Source organism: Dermochelys coriacea, chromosome 1 (assembly GCF_009764565.3).
Source record: "Dermochelys coriacea isolate rDerCor1 chromosome 1, rDerCor1.pri.v4, whole genome shotgun sequence".
Taxonomy (NCBI): Eukaryota; Metazoa; Chordata; order Testudines; family Dermochelyidae; genus Dermochelys; species Dermochelys coriacea.
Genome location: NC_050068.2, coordinates 288,279,087 through 288,297,205, shown reverse-complemented (window position 1 = coordinate 288,297,205; position 18,119 = coordinate 288,279,087). Strand labels below are relative to the sequence as shown.

The following is an 18,119-nucleotide window of genomic DNA, read 5'->3' as shown; positions in this document are numbered from 1 at the left end:
ATATGTGGTGATTGCCATCCCAGACTCGAGGAAATATTATAGGAACAAAAGGATGGAGTAAAAGGGTATATATGTCCTTGTGGACTAGTCCAAGATCCTCAATGGTCACATCAAATTTGATGTCTGTGTCTGACCTGACTGAGTAGTTACAGAAGAGGGAAGTGGGGCTGACTACTACTTCTGATAGCTAGATACCTTTCTTGTTTGTTCAGAAGGTATCTGGTGTTGGGGATATGAAAAATAAGGATACTGAGTGTTCCTATAGCTGGAGAATGAAGATTGAGAACAAATGCTTCTTTCTGAAAGGAGTGTATAAAGCTAGTGATCTGAATGTGGAACTTGAGTCTTTTAATGAATGCAGAGATTCATCAGTCTTGGCATTGAATAGTTTCTGACTATTGAATGGCAAATCTTCAATAGTCCCTTGCACTTCTTTTGGTAAACCTGATGTAGATTATCATAGAACTGGAAGGGACCTCGAGAGGTGATCTAGTCCAGTTCCCTGCACTCATGGCACGACAAGTATTATCTATACAACTCTTGAGAGGTGTTTGTCTAACCTGCTCTTAAAAATCTCCAATGATGGAGATTCCACAACCTCCCTAGGTAATTTATTCCAGTGCTTAGCCACCCTGATAGTTAGGAAGTTTTTCCTAAACCTCCCTTGCTGAAATTTAAGCCCATTGCTTCTTGTTCTATTCTCAGAGGCTAAGAAGAAGAACAATTCTCCTTCCTCTTTGTAACAATCTTTTATGTATTTGAAAACAGTTATAATGTCCCCTCTCAGTCTTCTCTTTTCCAGATTAAACAAACCCAATTTTTTCAATCTTCCCTCATAGGACATGTTTTATAGACCTCTAATCACTTTTGTTACTCTTCTCTGGACTTTCTCCAATTTGTTCACATCTTTCCTGAAATGTGGTGCCCAGAACTGGACACAGTTGAGGCCTAATCAGTGCAGAATAGAGTGGAAGAATTACTCTTGTGTCTTGCTTACAACGCTCCTGCTAATACATCCCAGAATGATCTTCACTTTTTTTTGCAACAGTGTTACTGTTGACTCATATTTATCTTATGGTCCACTATGACCCCCCAATCCCTTTCTGCAGTACTCCTTCCTAGGCAGTCATTTCCTATTTTGTGTGTGTGCAACTGATTGTTCCTTCTGAAGTGGAGAACTTTGCATTTGTCCTTATTGATTTTCATCCTATTTACTTCACACCATTTTTCCGGTTTGTTCAGATCATTTTTAATTTTAATCCTATCCTCCAAATTACTTCCAAACCCTCCCAGCTTGGTATCATCCTCAAATTTTACAAGTGTACTCTCTATGCCATTATCTAAATCATTGATGAAGATATTGAACAGAACCATACCCAGAACTGATCCCTGCGGGACCCCACTCGTTATGTCCTTCCAGCATGACTGTGAACCACTGATAACTACTCTCTGGGAATGATTTTCCAACCAGTTATGCACCCACCTTATAGTAGCTCCATCTAGGTTGCATTTCTTTAGTTTGTTAATGAGAAGGTCATGCGAGACCATATCAAAAGCCTTACTAAAGTCAAGATATACCACATCTACTGCTTCTCCCATATCCACAAGTCTTGTTACCCTGTCAAAGAAAGTATCAGGTTGGTTTGACACAATTTGTTCTTGATAAATCTATGCTGACTGTTACTTATCACCTTATTATCTTCTAGATGTTTGCACATTGATTGCTTAATTATTTGCTCCATTATCTTTCCAGATACAGAAATTAAGATGACAGGTCTGTAATTCCCCGGGTTGTCTTTATTTCCCTTTTTATAGATAGGCACTATATTTGCCCTTTCCCAGGCTTCTGGAATCTCTCCCATCTTCCATGACTCTTCAAAGATGATTGCTAATGGCTCAGATATCGCCTCAGTCAGTTCCTTGAGTATTCTAGGATGCATTTCATCAGGCCTTGGTAACTTGAAGACATCTAATTTGTCTAAGTAATTTTTAATTAGTTATATTCCTATTTTAGCCTCTGATCCTACCTCGTTTTCACTGGCATTCACTATGTTAGATGTCCAATCACCACCAACCTTCTTGGTGAAAACCGAAACAAAGAAGTCATTAAGCACCTCTGCCATTTCCACATTTTCTGTTATTATTTCCCCCTCCCCATTGAGTAACAGGGCTACCCTGTCCTTGGTCTTCCTCTTGCTTCTATTGTATTAGTGGAATGTTTTCTTGTTACCCTTTATGTTTCTAACTAGTTTGATCTTGTTTTGTGCGTTGACCTTCCTAATTTTGTCACTAAATACTTGTTGTTTTTTATATAAATCTTTTGTAATTTGACCTTTTCCACTTTTTGTAGGACTTTTTATTTGTAGATCATTGAAGATCTCCTGGTTAAGCCAGGATGGTCTCTTGCCATACTTCCTATCTTTCCTATGCAGTGTGATAGTTTGCTTTTGTGCCCTTAATAAAGTCTCTTTCAAAAACTGCCAACTGTCTTCAATTATTTTTCCCCTTAGACTTGCTTCCCATGGGATCTTACATTGAAATCCAGTCTCATTATTTTGTTGTTCTCCCTCCTACCATTCCTTAGAATCATGAACTCTTATCAGTTCATGATCACTTTCACCCAAGTTGCCTTCCATTTTCAAATTTTTAACCAGTTCCTCCCTATCTGTCAAAATCAAATCTAGAACAGCCTCTCCCCTAGTAGCTTTCTCCACCTTCTGAAATAAAAAACTGTCTCCAATACATTCCAAGAACTTGTTGGATAATTTGTGTGAGCTGGAGATGTCTGAGTAGTTGAAGTCCCCCATCACCACCAAATCCTGTGTGTTGGGTGATTTTGTTAGTTGTTTAAAAAAAGCCTCATCCACCTCTTCTTCCTGGTTTGGTGGTCTGTAGTAGACTCCTATCATGACATCACCCTTGTTTTTTATCCCTTTTGTCCTTACCCAGAGACTTTCAAGAAGTCTGTCTCCCATTTCCGTCTCAACCTTAGTCCAAGTATATATATATTTAATATATAAGGCAACACCTCCTTTTTTCTCTGCCTGTCCTTCCTAAGCAAGTTGTACCCTTCTATACCAATATTCCAGTCATGTGTATTATCCCACCAGATTTCTATGATGCCAGTTGTGTCAGAGTTGTGTTTATTTACTGGCATTTCGATTTCTTCCTGCTTATTCCCCACACTTCTTGCATTAGTATACAGACATCTAAGATACTGATTTGATTCCCTCCCCACAGTTCTGTCTTGTTTCTCCTTTATCCCTGTTATAATAGCCCATGCTCCCCCTAAATTGTGACCCTTCCCCCAGATCTCCATATTTTTGCCTTACCTATGGGTTTTGGTCACCTGCCTCCTTTGAACCTAGTTTAAAGCCCTCCTCACTAGGTTAGCCAGTCTGTATCCAAATATGCTCTTCCCCTTCCTCGATAGGTGGACCCCATGTCTGTTTAGAAGTCCTTTTTCCTGGAACAGCATCCCGTGGTCCAGGAAGCCGAAGTTCTCCTGGCGACACCATCTTTGCAGCCAGGCATTCACCTCCAGGATGCATCGGTCTCTGCCTGAGTCCCTACCATTGACTGGAAGGATTGTAGAGAACACCACCTGCACTCCCAACTCCTTCACACTTACTCCCAGAGCCCTGTAGTTACTTCTGATCTGCTGAAGGTCAGACTTTCACAGTATCATTAGTACCCACATGGATGAGTGGCGTGGGGTAGTAGTCAGAGGGCCGGATGATCCTTGATAATCGCTCCATAACGTCTTGGATATGGGCCCCTGGCAGGCAGCATACCTCCTGGAATGCCATATAAGTGTGACAGATGGGTGCCTCCGTCCCCATCAGAAGAGAGTCACCAACTACTACTACCCTACATTTTCTCCTGGGAGTGGTTGCTGTGATCCTCCCAGCCTTGGGGGTACATGGCTTCTCCTCCTCCACCTTTTGGGGGTGATTCCTCATCGCTCGTTGCCAGGGCAGCATATTGGTTTTCCATCACTATGGTGGGTGGGTTGGGAGCAGGAGTAGAGCACTGCCTGCTGCCAGAAGTAACCTGCTGCCAGTGTCCTCCCTGTGACAGAGCCATATCCTCCTCTCCCGGTGGTCTGACAGCAGTCCTTTGTAGCTGGATAGATTCCTCAGCCTTGGATGTCTCCATATGAATACTCTAGAGGAATTCCTCATGGGCATGGATGCTCCTCAGCCTAGCTACCTCTTCCTGTAGCTCTCCCACCTGTTTCCTGAGAGATTCCACCAGCAGGCACCTTTCACGCTGGATGATTCCCTTAGCCTGGCTTTCTGTGAGTGAGAAATGCAGGCCATCATCTCTGCAAATCCACACAACGATCTGGGTAGAGGCATCCATGGTTAGGTGGTCTGTCTGGGTGCAAATGCAGGTGGAGGAGACAGGAGCAGCATTGGTACTGGCGATGCAGCCCTTCCTAACCATAGCGATTATATTACAACTCCCTCCTACAAAATCCCCTGGGTCGCTTAGCCTCTGGCTTTTAAGGCCTTTTTTCCTAGGTCAGCCTACCCCCTAGTTAATCACACAGGGGAGGATGATCAAAGATGATCAAGGATGATCCAGGGAACAAAGACTCAAATAGTCCCCAGACACACAATCCCAACTGACTCAGTAACTGAAATAACTGAAACAACCTAAAAGAGAGAAACACAAACAGCCAAGCAAACTCATTCACCCCAAGGTTAGTACTCGCACCTTGTTCGTTCAGCAAGGGGATCTCCTTCTTCCCACCTCAAACTCACCTGTTTGCGGTCCCCTGTTCACTAGCTCCCCTAGGTCACTTAGCCTCTGGATATCACATGACGATACCTGTAGCCTTGAACAAGCACTCAGGTAAGTAGAATCTAAGGCAGCCTGAAGAGAAATTTTAGCAATAAGCTGCCCTTCTTCACAAGTGGCTTTAAACTCATTTCTACACTCTGAGGTTAACTTGTCCTTAAACTCTGACAGTCTGTCACATTCCAGATAATCATATTTAGACAGCATGGCCTGATAATTTGCTATCCTGACCAGTAAGGATGCAGAAGAATAAGTTTTCTTTCTCCTCGGGGGTAGATTTTCCAGACTGTTTTGATCATTCATTGGCTGTAGCAACAACCAGTAACAATAGAGCCAGATGAGTACCAAAACACTCAAATCCTTTAGATTGCATCTGATATCTATCACCACTATGTTTTGCAGTAGCTCAAATGGATCATGGGTAGTAGCCCTGAGAGTTTTTGCTAGATCCAGTATTCATTCATTAATAGATAATGCCATCTCGCTTTGGGACGCTGGCTGTAGAATATCAAAAGTTCATAGAGTTGTACCATGTTGGTCCCAGGATATTAGAGAGACAAAGTGGGTGAGCTAATACTTTCCTGCAGGTCTGGGATATCTAATAAAAGGTATTCTCTCACCACAGCTTGTCTCCCTCAGAAGTTAAAATGCTTTTTCCAGAATTGCCTCTAAAGGAACTTCAAATATTTTGCCATACACTTAAATAATTCCTGAAAGGTTTTTAAATCATCAGCTGAAAGAGGCATAGCCTGTGCAACAGTTTTATCAGGTAAGGAAGATGGTCTGGGTATAGGATTGGAAGGATCGTTCTGAAGAGTTGGCATTTAACCATCATTTAAAATTTGTTGTTTTTCTGCATCTTGAACTTGATGAGGAGAGTGATCAGAATTATCAGAGTTTGCAGCAGCCGGTGACTCATGAGTGGATGATGTAGATTGTGGGATAATTTGTCCCTGACATTGCAGATATTGAGGTCATGAGGGCCAATATGGCCATGGTTTTGGGCCACATGGCAGAGGGATATTTAGCCACTTCAGAGGGAAACAAGGAGCACAGTAAGAATTAGCAATCTCAAGTCGATTAGGTGGCTCTTTTCCATATACTTCCGTGGACTTATTTTCTTTCCATCCATATGATTTCCTTTGTGGTGGAAGACTCCCATCAGAATCTGCAGAGGAGTCAGAGTTTTGGGATGTTAGAAACCTAATGAAGAAACAGGGACAGGAAATTGAATGATTTTTTGTGGGATTCAAATCCTTAAATATGTTGACATGTGGGTTCAAGTAAACTTTCATTAGAGGTACCCTTGCTTCTTTCTGAGGGGGGGATCTGTATGGTATTGAGATCAGGACATCTTCCAGGATTGATGACTCAGGTTTTGTAGTGACCCTGAGGTCAGGTGAAGACACAAAAGAAGCTTTTTGGAACCACAAATTTAGTTGTAAAAATGTCTGTGCTTTGCGGCTTCCTCCACAGCTGAAACCACTGGTGCAGATCAGGCTTTGATCAAAACTGTCGGCAAAGGAAGCACTGCAGATGACTGTCCTGAACACTAATGCTGAGAGTGACAGTGCCGCTGAAGCCTATGCCAAAGAGAGGGAAGGCAGATGACTCTTTGAATTCTTCCCTTGACATCCGTTAGCTGAAGAAGAGGAGGAAGGGCTTCTATACCAATTCTGTGCTGTAGCATGGCAGGTTCCAGTCCCATGCGCTGCCCCTCTCCCCCCAAGCAGTAACTGCTCCCTTGAAGAGCTCCTCTGCACTCTTGGCATCGGCAGTTACAGCTCCTCTGCACTTAAGGCAGTGGAGACAGGGCCCGGTGCCAATAAACTGACATGGCCTGGTCTACACGATGAAATTAGGTCATCATAAGTCACCAGGCATCAACCTATCTTTGCATGTCTCTGCACTCAAAAAGGGCTGCATTATGGTGATGGAGTAAAATCATCTCCCTGAATAGTGTAGAACCATAGTCAACCTGCTGAGATTCATGCAGTGCAAGTGTAGGTACTTCATGACCTATGTCAACTCTAACTGTCCTCCAGCAGCTGTCACTGCAACAGTGACCACACTGGTCACAATTGTGAACTCCATCGCCCAGGGGCCTGGAGACCAGAAGCCGCCCCCACTTTACAAACACTCCACATATTTTTGAAATGTCTCTTTCCTGATTACCCACCTTGTGTACAGCTGCCAACAGACCATGCAAGCTCCACGTGTTAGAAGCCTGGAGTAAACAGGAAGTATATGGATGTTTTGAGCCTGTGGGGAGAAGAGATTATGCAAGCACAGCTATGGACCAGCCATAGAAACATAGACATTTACGAAAAGATTGCACAGGGGATGCAGGCACAAGGGTCTGACAGGCTTCAGTAGCAGTGTTGCGTGAAAGCGAAGGAACTACGGCAGGCATACCACAAGTTCAGGTGGATGGATCACAATGGATCTGGTGCTGAGCCACAGACCTGCAGCTTTTACGCGCTGCTTGACATAGCCGGCAAAGATCCTATGGACTACTGTGGGCTGAGGAGTCCATGACAAAGGGAACCTGGCCGTGAACAGTGTGTGAGGAGACAATTGAGGGGTCCAGCTATGCTGCCAGCCAGGGCCTGTTTGAGACTCCACCAGTCTAGCCAGTTCCACCAGCCAAGCATGTATGAGCCTGATTTAAGAGGAAGGAAATGTGTGTATGTATTTTCCCTTATAATGTTTAAAGATGGTGCCTGGCCCGTCCCCAAGTTAGCAAAACATATGTATCAACATTGTATTGTTTTACTCGTCTGAGAAGAGATAGCAGAGTTAGTATTTGCTTTTCATTACCCACGGGGGGGGGGAGGGTGGGAATATGCAGAGCAGTTTGTATATGTACATAGTGAGGTCCCTTGTATCCACCTGAGAGATCTTGATGTAACTTTTATGGAGGTAATTGCAATCCTCTCCTGAAGGTTTCTAGGGAAAGCAGTCTTATTTCTTCCTCTGCGGTAGGACATTTTCCCATGCCACTCCACAATGAGTTAGGCTTGCATCACTCTATTAAACAGGCTAGTGGCATACAAGCCTGGACAGCTTCAGGACACCAGTAGTAGCTGTGCTCTTCGCCTTTGTAACCTGCAGGAATGAGATATCGGCTAAAATCACCACCACCTGTGGGGTAAAGTGCCAATATTCAGTGTCATTTTCCTCTACTCATGCCCATAGTTTCACATACACTGATCTTTGAGAACCACAGCTGGAGTATGTGTAGCCAAATGCCAAATGCATTTGTGCACTGAAATGGACAGAAACTTTCCAATTTTAAAGTTTTGTTCTGTTAAGTTAGAAGTTTGTATTGTATTGCCTTGCACATTTCTGCACTGTTTTTACCAATCAGATTTCTATTTTTCGAAAATAAAATCTTTATTAGTTCACAACACGTATTGCAAAATGCATGGGTGGTACTTAAACCAGCCAGAACTGATAAGTGTACAGCACCACTGAACTCATAGGTTCAAGAAAACACCCAGTCATTTGGATAAATGTACAGCAAGCACCACATAATTCATAGGTTCAGGAAAACACACAATGTAATATTTTAAATATGCAACAAGCACTACATAATTCCTATTAGCACCCAAAGCTTCAGGGCCAGAGAATAGTCCAGCACAGGTCACTATTGTGGCTGACCATTAAAGTGCTCTTTCAAAGCCTCTCTCATATGCACAGCTCTGTGCTGAGCTCTTGTAATGGGCCTTGTGTCTGGCTGTTTCAAAAAGTCAGCAGACAGCTGCTCCACCTCCACCCTGGTGGCAGCTTTCCCCCCTTTGTTTCACAGATGTTATGCAGGACACAGTAGGCATCTATAATCTTTGGGATATCTTTCTCACTGAGATCCAATCTTGTGAGTAAAATCCACCAGCATCCTTCAGTCTAGCAGAAGCACATTCCATTGTCATTCTGCACCTGCTGAGCTGGGAGTTGAATCTTTCCTTGGTGCTGTCCAGTTGGCCAGTGTATGGCTCATGAGCCAGAGGAGCAAAGGATATGCTGGGTCTCCGAGAATCCTCTCTTTGGGAAAGCATGTCCCTGCTTGCAGCTTTATGAACAGTCCTATGTGCATAAAGATGTAAGGGTCATGCATCTTCTTCAACCATCCTACACTGATATTGGTGAAGTCTCTCTGGTGAGTCATCAATACTTCCATAACCATAGAAAAGTAGCCCTTTCTATTGATGTACTTTGTGAGAAGATGGGCTGGTGCCAAAATAGGAATGTGTGTGCTGTCTATCACTCCACCACAGTTTGGGAACCCGATGTAACATTTTATACTTTGGGGGAATGCCCTGTAACCCCCATATTCCTCATTTATATATCATTGTGATAGTGTATATTAAAGCAGGCTGTGTGAGGTATCAGGAGAAAGGTTATGATCTGCTGAAAGTCATTTTTCTATCTAAATATGCATATCATTAATGCAAATGAAGTTATGAGAATGTGTTGTATGGTTGTCACTAAAATATGTTGTGAGTTGGGGAATCATCCAGATATTAGCTCCCCAGAGACAACAGCAAGGAAAGTAACCAATGCCCGGGCGGGTTTCAAACAACTATCAACAGCCATTGTCCTGCAAGGGAGTTACAGTTCAATGACTCACTTGCATAAGGCCACACCAGGGGAATAGCTCAACCTTGCCTGGTAACTCATCAATGTCCTCCAGACATGCCTGGATTTATGTTTTCCAACCACATGGACTCAGGGTATAAAACGGAACAGAGTGGCCCCATGCTTGGCTTTTTCTCCTTCCCCCGCACCTATGCTGCAAGCAACAAGGACACTCAGAAGATTGAAAACTGCAACAGAGGAGACTGGCCTAGGTTTCAAGGGTGAAACCTGTGTACTATGAACTGCAATATCCAGTGGGGTTAGAAAAACTGCTTAACCTAAATGTTGCCCAATCTAATAGGGTTGAGAGTTTAGACTGCGTGCTTACATTTTATTTTATTTTATTTTGGTAACCACTATGACTTTTTGTCTATCACTTAAAATCTATCTTTTGTAGTCAATAAACTTATTTCACTGTTTATCTTTACCAGTGAGTTTGCCTGAAGTGTTTAGTAAATCTGCTCAGCTTTACAAAGGCTGGTGTATATCCACTTTCCATTGATGAAGTGGTGAACCAATTAATCGTCTTGAGCAGTGCAAGATGGTATATTCCTGAGGTACAAGATTGGGTGCTGAGGGGATCTGACTGGTGCCTTTCTCTGTATGATTCATGAGTGGCTCTGGGAGCATTCATGCAATCTAGCTGGGTGTGGGGCTCCAAATGCAGTTGTGCTGAGTGATAACAGCGCCCAAAGGGGTTTGCTGCTTGTCACTAGCAAAGTGTTGTGAGAGACAGCCCAGGCTAGAGAGTTAGGGGGGCACAGAGGTTCCACAGTCCCAGGCTGCACCCCAGGGATCCTGTCACACCCAATTCCTGCAAGTCCATCCACTGTTTCCTGCACATTGCCAAGGGTCATGGTCCTGAATAGCAGAAGACGATTAATGGCCCTGCACGCTTGCATGACAATACCCTCCCTCCCCCGGATTTTCCAACTCAATAATGATTTCTCACTGACCGGTAGGAATCCACCATTGCAAACTTCCACAGTATGACCATCTCTCACTTCTCAACTGTCAGTGCAGCTCTCATTCTGGTGTAGATACGCTGGTGTGTTGCGGCAAGCTTGGCACACAGATCCAGGAACGTGGCCTTTCACAGTCAAAAGTTCTGCAACCACCGTTCATCATCCCAAACCTGCATTATGATGCAATGCCACAAGTCAGTGCTCATTTCTCAAGCCCAGAAGCACTGCTCCACTGTCTGCAGTTGCTCTTTGAATGCTACCAACAACCATGAATTCATTTAAGCTACATCCCTCAGCAATCTAAAGAAATTGTCATGCCCCATGCTGTTTCGGTTCTTCCTGCAGCTCTGCAAATACCAGATGATAGTTCATCCTGTGTTTGTAACATGGATTAACTACAGCAACAGAAAAACCCCTTCCATCATTGTACAAGGATCTACACTGTGGTGCTACAGTGGTGACAAGCCCTCAGTAACAAGATTACTACAGCAGGACATTATGTTGTTCCAACTCACTGCCTAAAATGGTTAGAAAGAACTGAGTCGCGGTTAGGGTTATGGTGCCCTTTATGCCTTTGGAGGAGGGGGGCAGAGTGTGAGAGCATGAAGGGCTCATGCATGACCCCTATTGGACACGGCTAGTGAAAATGTTCCAAGTTCCTGTGCTGGAGCAGATGGACATGGACACCATGAGTGGGATCCACATTTGCAGTAGCCTGATGAAGAACTTTGGTTCTAACAGCTTTCAAATGTTTGGAAATGTAAATCCTAAATGAAAAGTAAATACTTGACTGCAGATGACATAAAATCTCCATCAGCCCGAGTTTCCTGGAGATCTGTGTCAAAGCTTCTACATTTCTTGTGAAGAGAAGAAGGGAACAATTGTTCTACTTCCAGCTCACACCACAGAAATCCTACCATTTTGTTTGGTCTAGCTTATTTGAAAAAAGCTCATATGCCACAGTAACACACATTTAGTAAATGTATTCTATTGCTCCCATACCCTACTGCCAAATCAGCCATGCTGTCTGGGGCCCAATCAAGACTTTAGGCTGGTGGTTAATGTCCCATCTACACCAGGATCTCCACTAAGGGGGAGTGAGGTTCCCTCTCTTCTGCTTTTAACAGCAGAGCAGCTCCCATTCCTTAACCTCTATAGCTGGTGCTGCCAAGAAAACTTTGGCCAAAGAAGCTGCCATAGGAGAGAACAGGTTACGCTTGAAATACCAGGTAAAAGAACTCAGGGACAGGGAACAGAGGCTGTCCTGAAGGTGGTGACTATAGGTATCTTGGCCTGACTGATGTAGAGAAAATAACTTTTAACCACCTTGCAATGCAAGAAAAGATGGATAGGGAAAACTGAAGCAAATGTCAGTGTGTACTCTTTAACTCTCTTCTAGACAGCTTTTGATTAACTATCACCTGAGGAAAACTTTTGAGAGCTAGATCCAACTAGCTATAACACCTAAGTCTCTAGTGATACTGTATTGAAGCATATAAAATAAAACACAAAACAGGCAGGCTGAGCAAAACCAGAATGATAGGAGGTGGGTCTGCTGCCTAGGCTTCCTGAAAATCTGGGATTTTAATGCTTACAGAAACTTAATCCTCCTGGAGTCAAGCTAGGTTAAAAAATCTTCATTCATATTTCTGTGAATGCTAATCTACACCATTAAAACAGACAGCACTGTTCCACATCCACTCAATTGAAACAAAATGAGAGAACCTTTTTTCTGAGATACACATCCTGTGGATCTCTGGCTCCATTTGGGTTTGACTTGCTTTGTTTGTATTGGGAGCTGATTGTCTGTCTGAGTCTAAGCTCTGAACATGCTGCCAGTGCTTAATAAACTATCAAAACCCAGAGACTATACTACAAGTCCATAGTGCTGGTTTTGGCACTGTCTCCACTTCAGCTCATGCTACCCTTGTGTGTTTCTCTCAGAAGCCTGTACCACTGTTGTCTCCCACTATAGGCTTTGGCTTAGCACGCCTCTATCCATAATGAGGACAGTCGTCATTCCAGGCTAACCCAGCATGCTCCTTGATTTTCCACTCACCCCAGGAATCAATACCTTCAGACAGACCAGCAACTCCTTGTGGAGGGTCTCATTTATTTACAAAAGGCATTGCAGAACATAAACAAAACTTTCATCCCAACATCTCAGATTGGTGACTGGGTGATTCAGTCCATCTGTCCCGCACCTGAGTTCAGCGTTCTCCTCTACCCAGGTTCTTCCCCAGGAGGTTTCTTGGTTCCAGTCTCTGCCCTCGATAGCAGGCATCCTGCCCCTACTGGAATAAGATCCTTCTCTGGATTCAGGTGTTCAGGAAGGTCTGTCCACTGTGACCTTCTCCAGGGACAATGGGTGATCCTTGCCAGACCATGTCTTTTTGGGTGCCTGCTGACTGTGGCTTTCTGTCTAGGAGGCTCTCCTCCCTTGGAGCACCTCTTACATTCTGGTGGGTTTCCCAGAAAGCTCAACCTATAGAACATTCTGACTCACTCAGGCTTCTCCTGGGAGCTCCTCTTCCACAGGAGCGTCCTGTCTCCTGTTGGAGTTTTCCTCTAACTGACCTTGGATAACCTTTGTTAAGCCTGGTTCTTTACTACTTAGCCACCTGGGGCAGTCAACTAGAACATGTTGGGCCTTCATAAAGCAGACTGGACCCTAACCCCTGTAAAGGGCAGCTGCTCCATGACAAGGATAAAACCATGTTAGCTGGTCTGTGTTTAAAGATAGTTCAGGTCAGGCAGAAGCCTAGCTCAGATGATTGTACAAGTAGGGTATAAAGGTGCAGGAAAGGCAGAAGAAACTGCCCAGAAATACCCACTGAAGCAAAGCCAACAGACAAGAAAGAGGGCTTCCAGACATAGTTATTGTGCATGTTGTGTCCTAAGTTCCTCTTCTCAGAGAGACCAGCTGTAATGGTAGCATGATCACACCTAGCATCTGTACATGTATTTTGTCTGATACAGGGATCTGGTTCCTTGGAAACTTTAAGACCGGATAACTCAGAGAGGCCATTTGGAATCTTTCTAGTCTGAGCCCTCAACATTCTCCAGGCAATGGTGGTTTGAAGTTTTCCTCTCACCACCCTACTTTTTGGATAAGTCCAAATGCATAGGGTCCATGTTAGCGTCATTCTTCAGATGCAACTTGGGGTTGGGAATTTAGGCAGTGGATGGTATTTTGCAACCTCTGTGGACCTAGTGGCTTGGACCATGCTGCTTCTTTGATGAGGAAGCCTGGTGGCCAGTTTTATGGACACTTCTACTCACAACATACCAGTAGGAATACTGACTATAGATTTGTTTCCTCCTGAAATTGTTCCAAAGAGTATGGGGGTCTTGGGGTTGGAAGTGGGACTCATCAGTTTAGAGCAATGGTGCACAAACTTTTCGCATCATGCCTCCTGTGACACTGTATGGAATATAGGTGACCATTTATTATAATATTGATACCAATATTACAAAATTGCAATGAAACTTACAAGATATGCCATATAAGGTATCAGTGGAAAAGTTATGATTTGCTCATTGGTATGATAATCTTGTTTATACGTATGTATCATCTTTGTATTGTGAGTTATCCATGTGTGTGATATATATGTATCTCAAACTTGTGCTGTTTCTGGGTGACACCCCCCAGACAGATTAGCATCAGCACTATCTAGCTTGTTTGATGGTCCATCAAGGTTGATCAGCTGTACAATTAACCCACTGAGAAAAACCAGGGGCTACGCCTATGAGTCAGCAGGACATGTAGGGACATGCCTGGGGACAGGCTGGGGGGGACACTCCAAGAGCTTTTCCATGCCCATGCACTGTGAGACGTACAAACCACATGGCAAGGATATAAAAAGGCAGCTGCATCTTGTCCATGTAACTTCTCTACAAACTGAAGCTTTGAACAAAGGACTGATAGAACCACGCAAGCTTTGCATGTGTTCCAGGGGGACTTTACAAGCCAGCAAACTCACCAATTCTGCTAAGAACCTGATATATGGACTCTGAAGTTATATATATGTATCTGAGTGCTTTTCCATTTAACAACTCTCTTGTTCTTTTCTAATAAACCTTTTGTTTTAGATACTAAAGGATTGATGGCAGCATGGGGTTTTGGATAAGATCCAAACTAGTATGGATCTGGTAATGTGGCTGGCCCTTTGGGGATCAGAAGAACATTTTGTATAGTGACTAAAGTTTTAAATAGGTCCAGTAAAGTGAGAAGTTATTTGCTGATTGGGAGCCAGAGACTGGACTGCAATAAAGGGGGCTGTGTGATTTCTTTTTCTTGGCTTCTTGATAACCAGTGTCGGGGATCAGGAGCACAGTTTGTGGCTGGTTGGTGAATCTAACTACAGTGTCAACCAACAGTTTTGGGAGAATCTGCTCTCTTTTTTGCAGCCTGCCTTGACCGTGGCATTTTCTGTGTGGGCTACCGGGTACCTCGGGTCACACCCCCACTTACCAGTAATGGAATCTATCTGCTCTCCCCCTCCATTATTGCACAATCGGCTCAGCAGAGAAACTTGGGATGAAGGCAGAGCTGAGGATGAGGGCGGAGAGGAGATGAGGGCAGAGCTGGCCTGGGGGGCAGAGCTGGGGCCAGGAGTGGGAGGGGAGCTGGGAGCGGCGCCATGGCCAGGAGTGAAGTTGCAGCTGGGAGCAAGGGGCGGGAGCCAGGCTGCAACCATGAGCAGGGCCAGGAGTGGAGCCAAGGGGCATTCCCTCCCCTCCCCATAGGGGCTGGCCTGGGCCCCACCATGCGCGCGCTGCCCCCCCCCCCCGAACTTTCCTCTGGGCACCCCTGCCGTTTGGGGACCATTGGTTAAGAGAGCTCTTCCTAGGTACTAACTATAGCAGCATTTTCCAAGGTTGCAATATTCTGGGACTCCTGGGTATGTGTTTGTTGCAATGGTGCTGCACTGGTTTGACAATAAAGCAATGGCTTAACAACAAAACTCTCAATTTATATGGCCCCTCTCCCACTATAATATGAGAATAACTCAAGAAATATTGCAAGACAATGTTCACAAAGCTCTTGGAGTTCCTGATGGAAGGGATGGTAGAAATAAAGTGTTGTGTTTACCTGGCTAAACAGTTCTGGTTCCCAGCCCAATAAAAAGTGCCAGCGCCTGCTCCCATATAATGTCAGTAAGGGGATGTCAGTTTTATAAACTGCCAAACCTTCCCACCTTTAGAAGGGGTATGCAAATGCGTCTTAGGCCTCTCATATCTTATTTTGTACAGGCCACAAAATCTAGAGCCATCCCTACCTGCAGCATTTGCTTTATCCAGTTTTTCCTGCATCTGTGTAGTTGAGATTAGCCTTAGAGAATATACTTATCTTGAGGGTTAGCTCTGGTTCCTTCATCCCATGCTTTAAGCTTGACCCTGTTCTGTTCAATGGAGGTTACTTTGGCTGAAGAATTTCAGTTCTGACACTGTTCCAGTACCTCCATCTAGGGTTGAGGAGGAGAAAAGAAGCATAATGTACTGCATGTGGAGTTGCTTACTGGCAATCCTGTATGTGGACTTTTTCCTCTTCCCTTCTTACTTTCCTGGCTTTCAGTGGAGTTCTTCTGCTTGGGAAATGTTGTGGTAGATAGAAAGGGCCATATATGACTTGGGTGCTTTCAATTTGTTTCTGCCTCCTTGCTTCCATGTTGGTGGACTCATCATGATTAGGGCAGTAGTGAGGTCTTTCAGTGGTCCTCTTGAGACAGGAAAAGGGATTGCCAACACAGCCCAGCAAAGGAAGAACTTTTTTTCCTTCACTGAAGTTGTTAACAGAGGAGAAGTGGGGCCAATGCAGGAGGGCAACCTAGTTGATTGCTCTCCCTCATTCAAAGACCTTTCACAGTGCATCAGGTTGCAGCCTCTCCTCAGGCTATGCCAGAACCTCTTACTGAGGTTGTGGCTACATTTCTGCTGATATGTCCCCATTTACGTAGCCCCCGTCTGTTGCCCCTTATCAAATTCGTCCTGGTACTAGCCAAGACGATCATTCACCACGCCAGGAGAAGGATGCTGGATGCTCTGCAACTGTGGGTCCTACTTCTGATTCCTTGTTAAGTCACATGTCTGAGCTGAGTTCCTCTGCGCAGAGGCAGGGAAGCCTTCCCAAAAGTGTGGGGGGGGGTAAGGTCCCCTGCCCCTGAGGCCCCTCCTCATCCCCCAAGATCCCACCCCCACCCCGGCCAAGCCAGAAGCCAGAGTGGGGCCAGGGAGTCCAGCCCCCCACCACCCAGGGTGGGGCAGAAAGCTGCCCCCGGGCTGACCCCCTGCAGGGCAGGTGGAGGGACCCGGGCTCCCTACAGCTGCCTGTGTGGCTCTTACCCCGACCCGGCTCTGGCTAAGGGACGTGGCCTGGAACCACAGCGCGGCCATGGTAAGAGCCACACGGGCAGCAGTGAGGAGCCAGCATGAATCCTCCACCGGCTCTGGGGATGGAGACACAGGCCTGGGGCTGCTCTCGGGCCCCCCGCACTGTGGGCAGGTGGAGGGTCTGCCATGGCTCCCCACAACTACCCACATGGCTCTGATCATGGTCAGGCTGCGGCTCCAAGGCCTTAGACCCCTTGGCCAGAGCCGGGTTAAGGTAAGAGCCATGCAGGCAGCTGTGGGGAGCTGGCATGGACCACAACTACCCGGGCTTGCAGGCCGGGCTCAACCAGCTGCTTCCCTGGCCAGGGGTGGGGCCTTGGGGGAAGGAGGAGGGGAAGGGGGCGGGCTCCCGTGGCAAAAAGTGGACGGGCCATGGCTCCTGGCCCCCTCTGTTCCAGTGCTCCTGCCTCTGGGTGGTGTCCACTGACTCCTTAGTTCTCTTTCAGGAGCAGTGGGTGCAGTTGAGGGGTTCTCTGCTCAATGTCCCCTTCTGGTTATCTGAATTTCACCCTATGACCTTATCCCTGGTTTTTCATTTGTCCTCCCAGCCCGTACACAGCCCCTAGCTACCCCCTGCTAGCACACAGCCCCTAGCTACCCCCTCCCTGCATCCTGAGCTACTCCCCTCACTTCACACAGCTCCTAGCTTCCCCCTCCTTGCACTCTGAGTGGTTTTCAAACTTTTTGAACTGAGTCTTCCCCGCCCCCTCCTTTGAATTATATTTTTTGGTTGCATCCCCCTACAGCCCAGACAGGCTGGGTGGCCTCCTGAGTAAATCAGGGGGCAGAGGTGGCACTCCCTCCCTGGACCCTGCTGTGCGAAGCTGGCTCTAGTCCCACCAGCCCTTGCCCCCCCCAAAATAGAAGTAAAACTATGCCTATGCCTAAGGGTTTCCCCCAGCCTGCCAGGCCGTGGTGTTTTTATAGCATATTGAGGGGGGGCCTCAGCAAGAAAAAGGTTTAGAACCTCTGGACTAGATGATCCAAAAGACAGGATATTTTTAACTTCTACGATCCTATTTTGCATGGCTTTTAAAGCTTATTTTTTTGCCACGAGATGGCACTGTTGCCGGCAAACAAATTTCTCTGCAGATAGTCTGCTATAGAGCATGGATCTTAAATCTGATTCTACAACAAAGACCTCTTGAATGTTTTTTAAAATGTATTTTACCCTAAAGGAGTCACTTGGCAACAGCAACACAATGCTCTTCTCTAGTAACTATGAAGTCTCACAATTTGCAACCTCTTTCTCTCCTTCTCCTCACCTCTTTCCTTTAGTGCTGTTCTTTCCCCCAGATGTCTTATTTCTTGCCTTTT

At 45.4% G+C, this 18,119-nt stretch overlaps 1 long non-coding RNA gene across 1 annotated transcript; it reads left to right on the top strand.

The window, feature by feature from the left end:
* Positions 1 to 3,122: 3,122 nt before the first annotated feature.
* On the top strand, positions 3,123 to 17,760 carry LOC122456048. Its single transcript, XR_006274671.1, has 3 exons — positions 3,123 to 3,646; positions 7,684 to 7,690; positions 17,751 to 17,760. It is a non-coding gene; the product is annotated as an uncharacterized LOC122456048 (long non-coding RNA).
* The last annotated feature ends 359 nt before the right edge of the window (positions 17,761 to 18,119 follow it).